Consider the following 14478-nt stretch of genomic DNA (forward strand, 5'->3'; position numbering starts at 1 on the left):
AAAACTGCATTCTTTTCGATTTTTTTTCCCTTTTAAGCTCCTCCTCGGGGGTCACTAGGTCTCTGTTCCTGCTTTGCGATGTGTGCATTCAAAGACGTTGCACATGCTCGAAGAGTCTGTCGTCATGGTGACAAGCTGGCTTGGTTAGCGTGTGCCTCACTAGTCAAAAAGATCACCAGCCGCTACAGTTTTCTGAATTATTTCATCTCTTTTTAACTTCAGTGCCCTGCAGCATGAGTCATGACCCTTCTCTATGTAGTTTTGTATTGCTGTTTGTTGGAAGCATTTCACTGCATAACATGTTTGAGGAACCTCCTTTGTCAATTGAACATTTTACCATTGCAGGGAAGACCTATCTCGCTTTTATCAATGAGATTGATAAAGGCGATCCAGAGAAATTGTTCACACTAAGAGAAGGTTCAAAAGCATGGGGACAAAATTCTGCACTCCCTGCATCTTCATCTGGTCAAATTCCTTTCCTAGAGTATTATGAGTAATGTCGGCATTTCTTGGCCTGTTATTTAAGGGTAGGTAAGTAGCTATGTCTTCACTCCTCAAAAGAGTTCATGGTTGTAGCATAATATGTTATAGCACAGGAGGAGGCCATTCGGCACATCATGCCTGTGCTGGCTCTTTGAAAGAGCTGTCCAATTAGTCCCACTCCTCTGGTTGGTGAAGAAGAAGAAGAACATAAGAAATCTAGAATGAGGAAAGGACATCTGGGCCAAGCATGCTTCATTGACAATGCATGCATGATTACCCTATCATGGACTACCTGCCCCTTCCCCCACCTATTGATCCCCTACTTAAAGAGCACTAAAGGATAACTTTTCTACTAACACTCTCACGGAGTGGAGTGTTGCCCACAATTTTCTACCCATTAAAGTTAACTGGGAGCTAACCATTAGCTGCGCACACACAATTTCTTGCTATGAACTTCCAGCAGGTGATACTCTGCATTATGAGTATGCAAGTGGAAAATTTATTTGTAAATTTCTTCCCCTACCCAAACAGTTCTGTTAATATTTCTATCCTAGAAACATAGAAAACAGGAGCGAGAGTAGGCCATTCGGTCCTTCGGGCCTGCTCCGCCATTCAAAATGATCATGGCTGATCGTCTAACTCAGTACCCTGTTCCCGCTTTTACCCCATATCCCTTGATCCCGTTAGCATTAAGAAATATATCTATCTCCTTCTTGAATACATCTAATGACTTGGCCTCCATAGCCTTCTGTGGTAAAGAATTCCACAGGTTCACCACCCTCTGAGTGAAGAAGTTTCTCCTCCACTCGGTTCTGAATGGCACACCCCGTATCCTGAGACTGTGACCCCTGGTTCTGGACTCCCCAGCCATCGGGAACATCCTCCCTGCATCCAGTCTGTCTAGTCCTGTTAGAATTTTATATGTTTCGATGAGATCACCTCTCATTCTTCTAAACTCTAGTGAATATAGGCCTAGTCAATCCTCTCCTGGAATAGACGGGTGCAGACCTTGGGTAATCCGAACTCTAGTAGTCAGCTTCAATTACTGTATAGAATTGGTCAGCCTTCAACCAGAGACTATATTCATCCAATGCATGTGTTTCTGATACTTAATTTTGTTGTTAATCCAATCACACCCTTATTGTTCAGCGATATTTTAGTACTAATCTCATTGGTATTCAATTGATTAATTTTTTTTTTCATTTCATGAAAACACACAATCAAGAATTTTTTTTAAAGAAGACCAGGGGATATAATTTTAAAATAAGTAAATTAAAAGTAGATAGGCAATTCAGGCAAAAGTATTTCACACAGAGGGTAAAGATCGTATGAGAGTCGATTTTATGAATTTGCAATCCTGGCGTGATTTTGTGCGCAGAGAGTGCATCAGGAATGGAGATCAACAGATTCCAGCAGGACTTCCTACCCATTAAAATGAAAGGATGGAAAATCCTGCAGGGCCCACTGATCTCCCTGCCAAATTCCTAAAATGCATTCCCGCCATGTGAAGTTCCATGCCAGGAGCATGAATTTGTCAAATTTGGGTTGTGGAATAAATGACCAAGGAAGACTACCGAAGCAAATAGTGTAAAAGAATTGAAGAGATATGAGTCTGGGAAAAGGAAAGTAAAGGGATCTGCGAAGAAGCAGGGAGGTGAAGTGATATCAAAAAGGAGGTGGGTTTATTGGAGAAACGGGCCTTTTGCCCTTTTTAAAAGTTGTGTGACTCAGAGAGTATGTGGAGGGTGAACGTGAACATGAAACAAGAGAGATCTTGGAAAGAAACTCCAAAGGATCCATAAAAAATTATATTCACTGTATCTTGAAGATTAAGAGCATTATATTCCCATGTAAAGCAGTCGTGGTTTAAATTATTGTAAATATGACAGAAATAAATGACATGCCTCCTTAATTTGTGCTGTATTTTCATTCTGCCAAGTCTTTCTTAAACCAAAGTGTCAGGAGTTCACAACATCACCCAATCTAAGGCAACCGAACAGGAGCAAAAATAAAAAATAAATGCAGCAAATTTACCGCATCAAGGAAGAAGTTGGTGAAAGCCCTCACCAAAATCTCTTCCGTTTTCCTCACTCAGTTTGTGCACCTTGACTAATCATGATGATTTCAAATTGCACCCAAATACCCTCTTCCCACGTCTCTGCCCGTCTATCCTCACTCAATCTCACCTTGCACGTCAACACCCCCACCCACCACCACATCCAAAGCCAATCTTTCAAACTCGCCATGTCTCATTATTAAAGTTAAACACCTAGCGAGGGTTGTGAAAGAGGAATTGCCTTTCTAATTTAAAAAAATATTTTTTTGAAAAGAAATAGAGGAACTGCGTGCTATTTTGATCAAGATGATAAATAAAGAGCAATGACATGCCTCTGCATAGTATGTACATTATTGTCTTTTGTATTTGCAAACATTTTCTTTTCTAAAGCCCATATCCCTTTAACGTCACACGTTTGCTTTGTTAAATAAGAACTAGGTTTAAAAGCCCTCCTTTGGATGCATTAGCAGATTAGGGAAGTGGTACGAAAGCTTTGTTCAACTTGATCCTGCCTTGGTCACTAGGGAAATAATAAAATGACACTTCTTGAGCATAGTGCAAAAATATATTCTTAATACAAAGTGTTATTTTCCCCCTCACACAAACTGCGTTTAAAATATATTTTATTTCACAGATTGAATGATTCTTCTAAATATATACTTGGAGGAGAAAAGAGGGTGGTTTTTGTTGTTGCTGCTGTAACAGCATCAGCGTTAGGACCTGGAGGGTCGCGATCCTGCTCCATCTCCAGGGTGGAGGAGCCTGTCACCAGCGCGGAGCTGCTGCGATCGGTCTCTAGGACATTACGAGCAGGAGGAATCTGCAAGGCAGTAAGATCGTCTTCTTCTACTTGTATCCGTTTTGTGTTCACATTTTCTGTTTCTGAGCTGACTTGGCCGGAACGAGGAGATTGTCAGTCTCTCTCTCTCTCTCTCTGTGTGTCGGTGTAGTAAACGGTGCAAAAGCTGGATGAGAACCCGTCAATTGTGTTTGATCAGATCGGTGCTGAAGACAAGCAAAGGAATGGGCTAGTTATTTGTTTTTTTTTTAAAGAAGGCTAACCCTGCTTTACAGCAGTGCGAAGTAAGTAGATTTCCGTGCATTTCGGTAGATGACACTTTTAAAATAAATATATATTTTTGTTTATGGGCTTGTTCCAGCGTTTTGTTTTTATCAAGATCCCATTATTAAGCTTTTTTTCAATTATTCGTTTTGCATTTCCGTGTAAATAGTTGGCTGAACAAGTTGTGATGTATTTGCCCAGAAGGTCTATTGAGATTCTCCTTATTCGCGTTTTATATCCTAACCTCTGTTTTTCTTGTATATTTTAACTCACTGGAGTGTTGTATGTGACTAACTGCTGTCCTGGATGCACCCTTTCTAAAGTTTGTGTTCCTTTGCCGTGGTCTCTTAAAGGCTTCTTTTGGCCAGGTGTTTGACGCAGGGAGACCCAACACCATGTTTGAGATTTCAAATAAAGCTACTGAAAAATATCCTTGCATTTTTGATCGATGTGGTCAATACTCCCTCTCCATGTAGGGACACATGCCACTTACCCAAGTCCACAGAGGTTAATAAGAAAAAAGAAAGACTTGCATTTGTATAACGCCTTTCACGACCTCAGGACGTCCTAAAGCGCTTTACAGCCAATTAAGTACAGAAGAAGTGTCCTCACTGTTGTAATGTAGGAAAGAAGTTTGGCAACAGCTAAGGATTAGGGATTACAAATGTGTAAAGAAGGACCACTGAAGTTTAACCAGCTAAACCCAGGCAGCCTATCAGCATGAAGCATTAGGGAGCTTCCTCCTGGTTATCCAGATGGGGCAATCAATTAATTGACTTGCAGAGAGAGAGTGAGGGAAGAATACAGGCCCTGGGCTCATGTACTGAGCAGAGCTGTGGACCTTAGGTGTCAGATTACCAAGTCCAGCACAGAGGCTTGATTTGGTTCCAATCTTCCATTGGTAGATGTGTCATCCTGATCCCAGTAAGACTCTTTTTAAATGGGGTATAATTTGAAAACGTTTTCCTCTCTCCCCTTTACTCAGGTTTAACACCTGTCTGGTTTTTGGACCTGGCAGTCTGGATATTTCTAAAATGTAAACCAGACACCAACGTTTTGTATTTATTTTTAAAGGAGTTATTTTTTCCACTTGATATGTTTTGATATGCAACATTAGGCACTAAGGGTTTCAGTATGTTTTCATTCACATCACAGCAAGTTTTAGAAGTCAAGTCATGATCTGACCACTGCCCCCTCTGCCTGGTTTTGGACTTGGCAAAGGATGCTAGTTCTACTCCCCACTCCTTTTTCCCACCTCCCCACGAATAAAAGGAAATTGTACCCATGCTTTGCATCAATCTGGTGTTCTATATGTAACCCCTCTAATACTGTAACCCCCACTACCCTAGTATCTAAAGAACATTGCTTTGGATTTTACTGTAAGCCAAAGAGAAACCTTAAAACTCAGAACTCCCAAGCAGTGTCCATGTTACTATGTTTACCACACTCTGGTAAGATCCACAGCTGGTTAGTGTGAAGTAGAATTCGTACCATTAGGTTTGCTATGCATGTAAACCCTGCTAACGCCCAAAGCATTCAGCATATTCTGTGGTGTCCATTACTGAAGTGGACCTCTTTTTGCTGCAGTGCAGCAGAAATAGGCTGACAACCCCCTCCTGTTGCTGGCCTTCCTTTTCCGTGAGTGTCAGCTTGGCTCAGTTAGTAATTCTCTTGCTGTTGCTTAAATGCTGCATCAAAATTCTGGAACTCCCTACTTAACAGCATTGTGGGACTGTAGAGGTTCACGGCCACCATCTCCTGTAGAGGTTCACGGCCACCATCGCCTGTGGCGGTTCACGGCCACCATCGCCTGTGGAGGTTCACGGCCACCATCTCCTGTGGCGGTTCACGGCCACCATCGCCTGTGGCGGTTCACGGCCACCATCTCCTGTGGCGGTGCACGGCCACCATCTCCTGTGGAGGTTCACGGCCACCATCGCCTGTGGAGGTTCACGGCCACCATCTCCTGTAGCGGTTCACGGCCACCATCTCCTGTAGCGGTTCACGGCCACCGTCGTCTGTAGCGGTTCACGACCACCGTCGTCTGTAGAGGTTCACGGCCACCATCGTCTGTAGAGGTTCACGGCCACCATCGTCTGTAGCGGTCCACGGCCACCATCTCCTGTAGCGGTCCACGGCCACCATCGTCTGTAGCGGTCCACGGCCACCATCTCCTGTAGCGGTCCACGGCCCCCGTCGTCTGTAGCGGTTCACGGCCCTCGTCGCCTGTAGAGGTTCACGGCCCCCGTCGCCTGTAGAGGTCCACGGCCACCATCGTCTGTAGCGGTTCACGGCCACCATCGTCTGTAGCGGTCCACGGCCACCATCTCCTGTAGCGGTCCACGGCCCCCGTCGCCTGTAGCGGTCCACGGCCCCCGTCGTCTGTAGCGGTTCACGGCCACCATCGTCTGTAGAGGTTCACGGCCACCATCGTCTGTAGCGGTTCACGGCCACCATCGTCTGTAGAGGTTCACGGCCACCATCGTCTGTAGAGGTTCACGGCCACCATCTCCTGTAACGGTCCACGGCCACCGTCGTCTGTAGCGGTTCACGGCCCCCGTCGCCTGTAGAGGTTCACGGCCCCCGTCGTCTGTAGCGGTTCACGGCCCCCGTCGTCTGTAGCGGTTCACGGCCCCCGTCGTCTGTCGCGGTTCACGGCCCCCGTCGCCTGCAGCGGGTTCACGGCCACCGTCGTCTGTAGCGGTTCACGGCCACCATCGTCTGTAGAGGTTCACGGCCACCATCGTCTGTAGCGGTTCACGGCCACCATCGTCTGTAGAGGTTCACGGCCACCATCTCCTGTAACGGTCCACGGCCACCGTCGTCTGTAGCGGTTCACGGCCCCCGTCGCCTGTAGCGGTTCACGGCCCCCGTCGTCTGTAGCGGTTCACGGCCCCCGTCGTCTGTAGCGGTTCACGGCCCCCGTCGTCTGTCGCGGTTCACGGCCCCCGTCGCCTGCAGCGGGTTCACGGCCACCATCGTCTGTAGAGGTCCACGGCCACCATCTCCTGTAGTGGTCCACGGCCCCCGTCGCCTGTAGCGGTCCACGGCCACCATCGTCTGTAGAGGTTCACGGCCACCATCTCCTGTAGAGGTCCACGGCCACCATCGTCTGTAGCGGTCCACGGCCACCATCTCCTGTAGCAGTCCACGGCCACCATCGTCTGTAGCGGTTCACGGCCACCATCGTCTGTAGCGGTCCACGGCCACCATCTCCTGTAGCGGTTCACGGCCACCGTCGTCTGTAGCGGTCCACGGCCACCATCTCCTGTAGCGGTTCACGGCCACCGTCGTCTGTAGAGGTTCACGGCCACCATCGTCTGTAGAGGTTCACGGCCCCCGTCGCCTGTAGCGGGTTTACGGCCCCCGTCGCCTGCAGCGGGTTCACGGCCCCCGTCGCCTGCAGCGGGTTCACGGCCCCCGTCGCCTGCAGCGGGTTCACGGCCCCCGTCGCCTGACCACCCTCTCCTACTCAGGGCAACTAGAGATGAGCCTTGCCGACAATGCCCACATCCTGAGAATGAATAAAAGAAATATAAGTTAATCTACCTCGCTCTTCGATCATTTAATCACCACCTTATTATAATTTACAAAATTAGTAATTTTTTCACTGCAAAGCATGTTGATGGACAGTGATCAATGGCAACTTCCTGTAATGAAATTGTGATTTGAGCTTTATTAATCAATGGGTTTGACAACAGAAGTCTTGGCTCAATGGTAGCACTCTTGCCTTTGAGTAGGAAGGTTGTGGGTTCACATTCCACACCAGAGACCTGAGCATATAATCCAGCTTGACACTTCAGTACAGTAATGAGGGAGTTGGAGGTGTTGTCTTTCGGATGAGATGTTAAACGAAGGCCCTGTCTGCCCTCTCAGGTGGACGTAAAAGATCCCATGGCACTATTCGAAGAAGAGCAGAGTTCTCCTGGTGTCCTGGCCTTATTTATCCCTCAACCAACATCACTAAAACAGATTATATGGTATTATCTCATTGATGTTTGTGGGATCTTGCTGAATGTAAATTAGCTGACATGTTTCCTACATTATAACAGTAACTACACTTCAAAAGTACTTCATTGGCTGTACTTCATCCCCCACTTTGGGACATCCTGAGATTGTGAAAGGTGTTATATAAATGCAAGTTCTTTCCTTTCCTCTCCACTGGCCATGTAACTTGGGATTGGCAGATTGTCTATGACTCTGAAATGTACAGAAATGATGGGGAGGGGGAACAAATTAAAAATATCTCTGCTGGACGAAAAGGTTTCATGTTTGTCAAAGAAATAAAACACTGGAATAAAGTACAGTGCAGTACGTTTCTGTAAAAGCTTATGAAGATTTGGAAGAAATGGTCATTGTGACACAAAATAATATCCGTTACCATGAGATCTTTAAAACAAAAGCAAAGTACTATGGATGCTGGAAATACTCAGCAGGTCAGGCAGCATCTGTGGAGAGAGAACAGATGCTCTCTCTCCACAGATGCTGCCTGACCTGCTGAGTACTTCAGCATTTTCTGTTTTTATACCCCCTGAAATCTTTCCCTGTATGGTTGCATTGCATTTTGATGCATGATAGGTATTGTCATAACTATTTATGGAGTGTTTTAACTTTTTGAAAGACAAGTGGTGACTGAATTACTGCACATATAGACTGAATTACAGAGAGAACAGAAGGCATGCTCTCATCAGTGCTGAGAAGAACCATACAAGTTTAGAGCACAGAAGTAGGCTATTTGGTTTATTGTGTCTGTGCCAGTTATTTGCAAGTCAGTAACTCTCTGGAGGAAGATGGACTGTGTGTTGCCAATCCACTTAGTGCTAGAAACAGTTTTAATTTCAGCTCCAGTCTTGCCCGTGGACTTCAAGTTGTGGTCTTATTTATTTACAATCTTTGGAAGAAATTTCGTTCTGGTTTAATCTAATTTTTTTGATCACAAATTTTTGTCATAGCTTTCATGTTTTCATTCTATTCCTGTCAGGAACTTTTACCAGATTTAGCTTTCTACAAATTGTTGCACTATCCCAAAATTCACAGGGTCATACAAATATTGATTAATAATAAACTAGGGCTTGAAGTGCAACAAATTACAATTTCCAAAATCTGTTCCAAAAGTTATAGTTTATGGACCAGTTTTTAGTTCTAGAAAATACCTTAGTTTTTGTCTCTGTTTCAAATTTAGTCTTAGTATTATTTCTGTAAGAAATGTATTTTAGTTAATGAAAATGCAATGCCCAAGGATTTCCTTGGAGCTGCTCCCGTTCCGTTACCATAACTCTGCCGAAAGTGCATTGTGTGTACAGGCACTCCACCACACTTCCGGCATAGTTACGGTGGCGGAGTGAGAGCAGCTCTGAGGAAACTCCAATCCAATGATTTTAATTAATGACGAATTTCCTTCTCATTTAAGTTTGTTTGTGAAGACATCACTTTATGTGATATGGGTTAGTAACTCCTCAATTCAAAAGCAATTAACTTCTTCACTTGGCTTTGGAGGCGGTTCAGAGAAGGTTCACTCGAATGATTCTTGGGATGAGGGTTTTTTTTTTATTTGTTCATGGGATGTGGGCTTCGCTGGCGAGGCGGGCATTTATTGCCCATCCCTATTTTCCCTTGAGAAGATGGTGGTGAGCCGCCTTCTTGAACCGCTGCAGTCCATGTGGTGAAGGTTCTCCCACAGTGCTGTTAGGAAGAGAGTTCCAGGATTTTGACTCAGCGACGATGAAGGAACAGCGATATATTTCCAAGTCGGGATGGTGTGTGACTTGGCGGGGAACGTGCAGGTGGTGTTGTTCCCATGCGCCTGTTGCTCTTGTCCTTCTAGGTGGTAGAGGTCGCCGGTTTGGGAGGTGCTGTCGAAGAAGCCTTGGCGAGTTGCTGCAGTGCATCCTATGGATGGTACACACTGCAGCCACGGTGCGCCGGTGGTGAAGGGAGTGAATGTTTAGGGTGGTGTATGGGGTGCCAATCAAGCTGGCTGTTTTGTCCTGGATGGTGTCGAGCTTCTTGAGTGTTGTTGGAGTTGCACTCATCCAGGCAAGTGGAGATTATTCCATCACACTCCTGACTTGTGCCTTGTAGATGGTGGAAAGGCTTTGGGGAGTCAGGAGGTGAGTCACTCACCGCAGAATACCCAGCCTCTGGCCTGCTCTTGTAGCCACAGTATTTATATGGCTGGTCCAGTTAAGTTTCTGGTCAATGGTGACCCCCCAGGATATTGATGGTGGGGGATTCGGCGATGGTAATGCCGTTGAATGTCAAGGGGAGGTGGTTAGACTCTCTCTTGTTGGAGATAGTCATTGCCTGGCACTTTTCTGGCGCGAATGTTACTTGCTACTTATGAGCCCAAGCCTGGATGTTGTCCAGGTCTTGCTGCATGCGGGCTCGGACTGCTTCATTATTTGAGGGGTTGCGAATGGAACTGAACACTGTGTAATCATCAGCGAACATCCCCATTTCTGACCTTATGATGGAGGGAAGGTCATTGATGAAGCAGCTGAAGATGGTTGGGCCTAGGACACTGCCTTGAGGAAGTCCTGCAGCAATGTCCTGGGGCTGAGATGATTGGCCACCAACAACCACTATCATCTTCCTTTGTGCTAGGTATGACCCCAGCCACTGGAGAGTTTTCCCCCTGATTCCCATTGACTTCAATTTTACTAGGGCTCCTTGATGCCAGACTCGGTCAAATGCTGCCTTGATGTCAAGGGCAGTCACTCTCACCTCACCTCTGGAATTCAGCTCTTTTGTCCATGTTTGGACCAAGGCTGTAATGAGGTCTGGAGCCGAGTGGTCTTGACGTAAGCCAAACTGAGCATCGGTGAGCAGGTTATTGGTGAGTAAGTGCCGCTTGATAGCACTGTCGACGACACCTTCCATCACTTTGCTGATGATTGAGAGTAGACTGATGGGGCGGTAATTGGCCAGATTGGATTTGTCCTGCTTTTTGTGGGCAGGACATACCTGGGCAATTTTCCACATTGTCGGGTGGATGCCAGTGTTGTAGCTGTACTGGAACAGCTTGGCTAGAGGCGCAGCTAGTTCTGGAGCAGAAGTCTTCAGCACCAAAGCCGGGATGTTGTCGGGGCCCATAGCCTTTGCTGTATCCAGTGCACTCAGCTGTTTCTTGATATCACGTGGAGTGAATTGAATTGGCTGAAGACTGGCTTCTGTGATGGTGGGGATATTGGGAGGAGGCCGAGATGGATCATCCACTCGGCACTTCTGGCTGAAGATGGTTGCAAACGCTTCAGCCTTGTCTTTTGCACTCACGTGCTGGACTCCGCCATCATTGAGGATGGGGATGTTTGCAGAGCCTCCTCCTCCCGTTAGTTGTTTAATTGTCCACCACCATTCATGACTGGATGTGGCAGGCCTGCAGAGCTTTGATCTGATCCGTTGGTTGTGGAATCGCTTAGCTCTGTCTATAGCATGTTGCTTCCGCTGTTTAGCATGCATGCAGTCCTGAGTTGCAGCTTCACCAGGTTGGCACCTCATTTTTAGGTACACCTGGTGCTGCTCCTGGCATGCTCTTCTACACTCCTCATTGAACCAGGGTTGATCCCCTGGCTTGTTGGTAATGGTAGAGTGAGGAATATGCCGGGCCATGAGGTTACAGATTGTGCTGGAATACAATTCTGCTGCTGCTGATGGCCCACAGTGCCTCATGGATGCCCTGTTTTGAGCTGCTAGATCTGTTCTGAATCTATCCCATTTAGCACGGTGGTAGTGCCACACAACACGTTGGATGATGTCCTCAGTGCGAAGACGGGACTTCATCTCCACGAGGACTGTGTGGTGGTCACTCCTACCAATACTGTCATGGACAATTGCATCTGCGACAGGTAGATTGGTGAGGACGAGGTCAAGTAAGTTTTTCCCTCATGTTGGTTCGCTCACCACCTGCCGCAGGCCCAGTCTGGCAGCTATATCCTTCAGGACTCGGCCAGCTCGGTCAGTGGTGGTGCTACCGAGCCACTCTTGGTGATGGACATTGAAGTCCCCCACCCAGAGTACATTCTGTGCCCTTGCTACCCTTAGTGCTTCCTCCAAGTGGTGTTCAACATGGAGGACGGCTGATTCATCAGCTGAGGGAGGACGGTAGGTGGTAATCAGCAGGAGGTTTCCTTGCCCATATTTGACCTGATGCCATGAGATTTCATGGGGTCCAGAGTCAATGTTGAGGACTCCCAGTGCCGCTCCCTCCTGACTGTATATCACTGTACCGCCACCTCTGGTGGGTCTGTCCTGCTGGTGGGACAGGACATACCCAGGGATGGTGATGGAAGAGTCTGGGACGTTGGCTGAAAGGTATGATTCTTATGAAGAAAGGTTGGACAAGTTGGGCCTGTATACACTGGAGTTTAGAAGAATGAGAGGTGATCTTATTGAAACATATAAGATCCTGAGGTGAGTAGAAGGGGTAGATATGGCAGAGATATTTCCCCTTGTGGGAGAGACTCGAACTCGGGGCCACATTTTGAAAATAAGGGGTCTCCCATTTAAGACGGAGATGAGGAGAAATTTTTTCTCTCAGAGGGTTGAGAGTCTGTGGAACTCCCTTCCCCAGAGAGCGGTGGAGGCAGGGTCATTGAATATTTTTAAGGCTGAGTTTGATAGATTCCTGATTAACAAGGGAGTCAAAGATTATCGTAGGTGGATGGGAAAGTAGGGTTGAGGTCACAATCAGATCAGCCATGATCTTATCAAATGACAGAGCAGGCTCGAGGTGCTGAATGGCCTACTCCTGCTCTTAATTCATATGTTCTTATGTTCATATTGAACCCGGACTCCAATGTGTTGCAGCAAGCAACAAGCAATAAAAGGGGCTGCAAAAATCGACAGAATAGGAATCCTCAGGAAAGCTTGAGCTCTGCAGATCACTGTCAGCAATTTCAATGTTCATCAAAGTTAACACCTACACTGTGATAGAATATTGTACCCTAATTTTTTTTGAGGAAAAAAAAGCTCTCGCTTTCTCCTATGTTCAGTATAATCTGAAATTGTGCCACTTTTCCACTCCTTAATCCAATGCAGCTATGATCTGTCTAAGTGCCTTTGGGTTAGGGAGCAGAAAATTAGTTGGGGTTTCTAATCCTGATGTCTATCTGGAAATGCAGTTGTGTGGATGTGAGCTGAGGACAGGATTGGGTTTGGCTCTGCCGAGCCTATTGGAACTCACTGTCAGGGTTACCATGTGGATAATGGTTACTTGGGCAAGATATTGGAGAGTGCACGGCACCCATGGAACCGTAGCCCAGCACGGAGTGAACATCTTCAGGAGAGGAGAAAATTGGCAAGGGAATAAAAATATCTGCCAGTCTTCTAAAAGATTATGACTGGAGCAACCACAGCTTGGCTGAGCAGGCTTGTTGGGCCAAAAAGGCACACTCCTATTTATATATAACAATGGGATTGCAGGTCTGCATACAGACTTCAGGAAACAAAGTTATTTTTTAAAATGTAATCTTGCGATGTGGCAAGACGGTATTTATTGCCCACTTGTAGTTGCCATGAGGGCATTAAGAGTTAACCACATAGTGTAGGTCAGACTAGGTAAGGGTGGTAGGTTCCCTGTATGACATTAGCAAACCAGTTGGGTGTTTATGGCAATCTGGCAACTTTCATGGTCATTTTCTGGTGCTAGCCCACAAGTTACCGGATTTTTTGAATTCATTTTTACAACTTACCGTTGAACTCATGACTTCTGGGTTGCAAATCCAGCACCATAACCACTAGGCTACTGTATGGAAAGCAATCCAAAGGAGCATCCTTAGGCAATTGTCCTTTCCCCTCCTTAGTTAGTGATGCTGAGGTCAATTGCACCATCCTATCCTAGATAAGATTGGAAAGCTCAAGAGAGTCTTGGAATTGAAACTGGTTCCTTTCATCTCATCACTATCTCAATATACCCCACTTCACATATAATGCTTCTGTACTGGGTTTTGTGTGTCCTTTTATACAGGGCCTGATAAGACCAGTGTTGACGCTGATCACCTTGTTAGTCCTTGGAAGTGGTGTGTATGTTGCAGCTCTTTTATTTCTTATCATATTTTCATTGAGTGAAGTTTTTTCCTTCACATTTGTGAAAACAAGATAAGAAACAGGAATGGATTCAAGTCTGGAACACAAACAGCCAGCCCCAAGGTCTAGCAATGTGACATATTAAATCTTTTACTATAGAATAATGGATCTCTTGTGGTGCTGTTCATGAACTAAAAATAAAAACCACACTCATGTAACTACGGGGTACATTTTCCAAACTAATGCTCCCGACGTAGAGTTTTGCAAGACGGTACCACATATCAGAAATTCAGATACAGAGGTCAGCATGCTCCCCACATGATTTTCCATCTAAATGGATCACCTGGTGCGTGGTCCTATCATTTAAATTATGCCCGACAAGAAGTTCAGGCTCTGTGACCATGCTCCATGTGCAGTGCACTACTGGTGTGCTGCACTCACATTGCTTTCGTTCAGCGCTGGGAAAGGAAGATTGGCCCTTTAGTGATTAATGCCCATTGTAGTTTTATCTTCCTTACTGTTTTGTTCCTGGGTGGTGCATATTAAAGTGATACACCTCTAGATGATGTGCTATAAATACCTAGGTTCTGAATTGCCACAAGGATTCTCCAGTAATGTCGGCGAGAGACCTGAGACTGAAGTTACAGTGGGAGACCAGTAGAACCCGTCACAGAATTTCAGGGCCGTAGGTTTGAGTGCCCTCTCTAACTGCTTGTATTTTCATTATTGTGCCATAAAGAGCTACAGTATTCCTGACATTGTCTTTCTGCTAATTTTATCTCCTTTTTTTCTTCCATCTCCCCACTTCATGCGACTACTTTGTATCTTTCATTTTTCCCATCAGGACTGGCTT

The 14478-nt window shown here is 46.0% G+C and overlaps 1 protein-coding gene across 2 annotated transcripts in view; it reads left to right on the forward strand.

Annotated features, from left to right (window-relative positions):
- Window positions 1-3277: 3277 nt before the first annotated feature.
- The window catches only part of rab27b (RAB27B, member RAS oncogene family), a 178570-nt gene continuing 167369 nt past the window's right edge, over window positions 3278-14478 (forward strand). Inside the window, exon 1 of one of the 2 annotated variants that reach the window (XM_067983695.1) lies at window positions 3278-3369. The gene's annotated coding sequence lies outside the window, so the exon portion shown is untranslated. The other variant, XM_067983667.1, reaches the window with a different exon arrangement.

Source organism: Heptranchias perlo, chromosome 1 (assembly GCF_035084215.1).
Source record: "Heptranchias perlo isolate sHepPer1 chromosome 1, sHepPer1.hap1, whole genome shotgun sequence".
In the NCBI taxonomy this organism is placed as follows: domain Eukaryota; kingdom Metazoa; phylum Chordata; class Chondrichthyes; order Hexanchiformes; family Hexanchidae; genus Heptranchias; species Heptranchias perlo.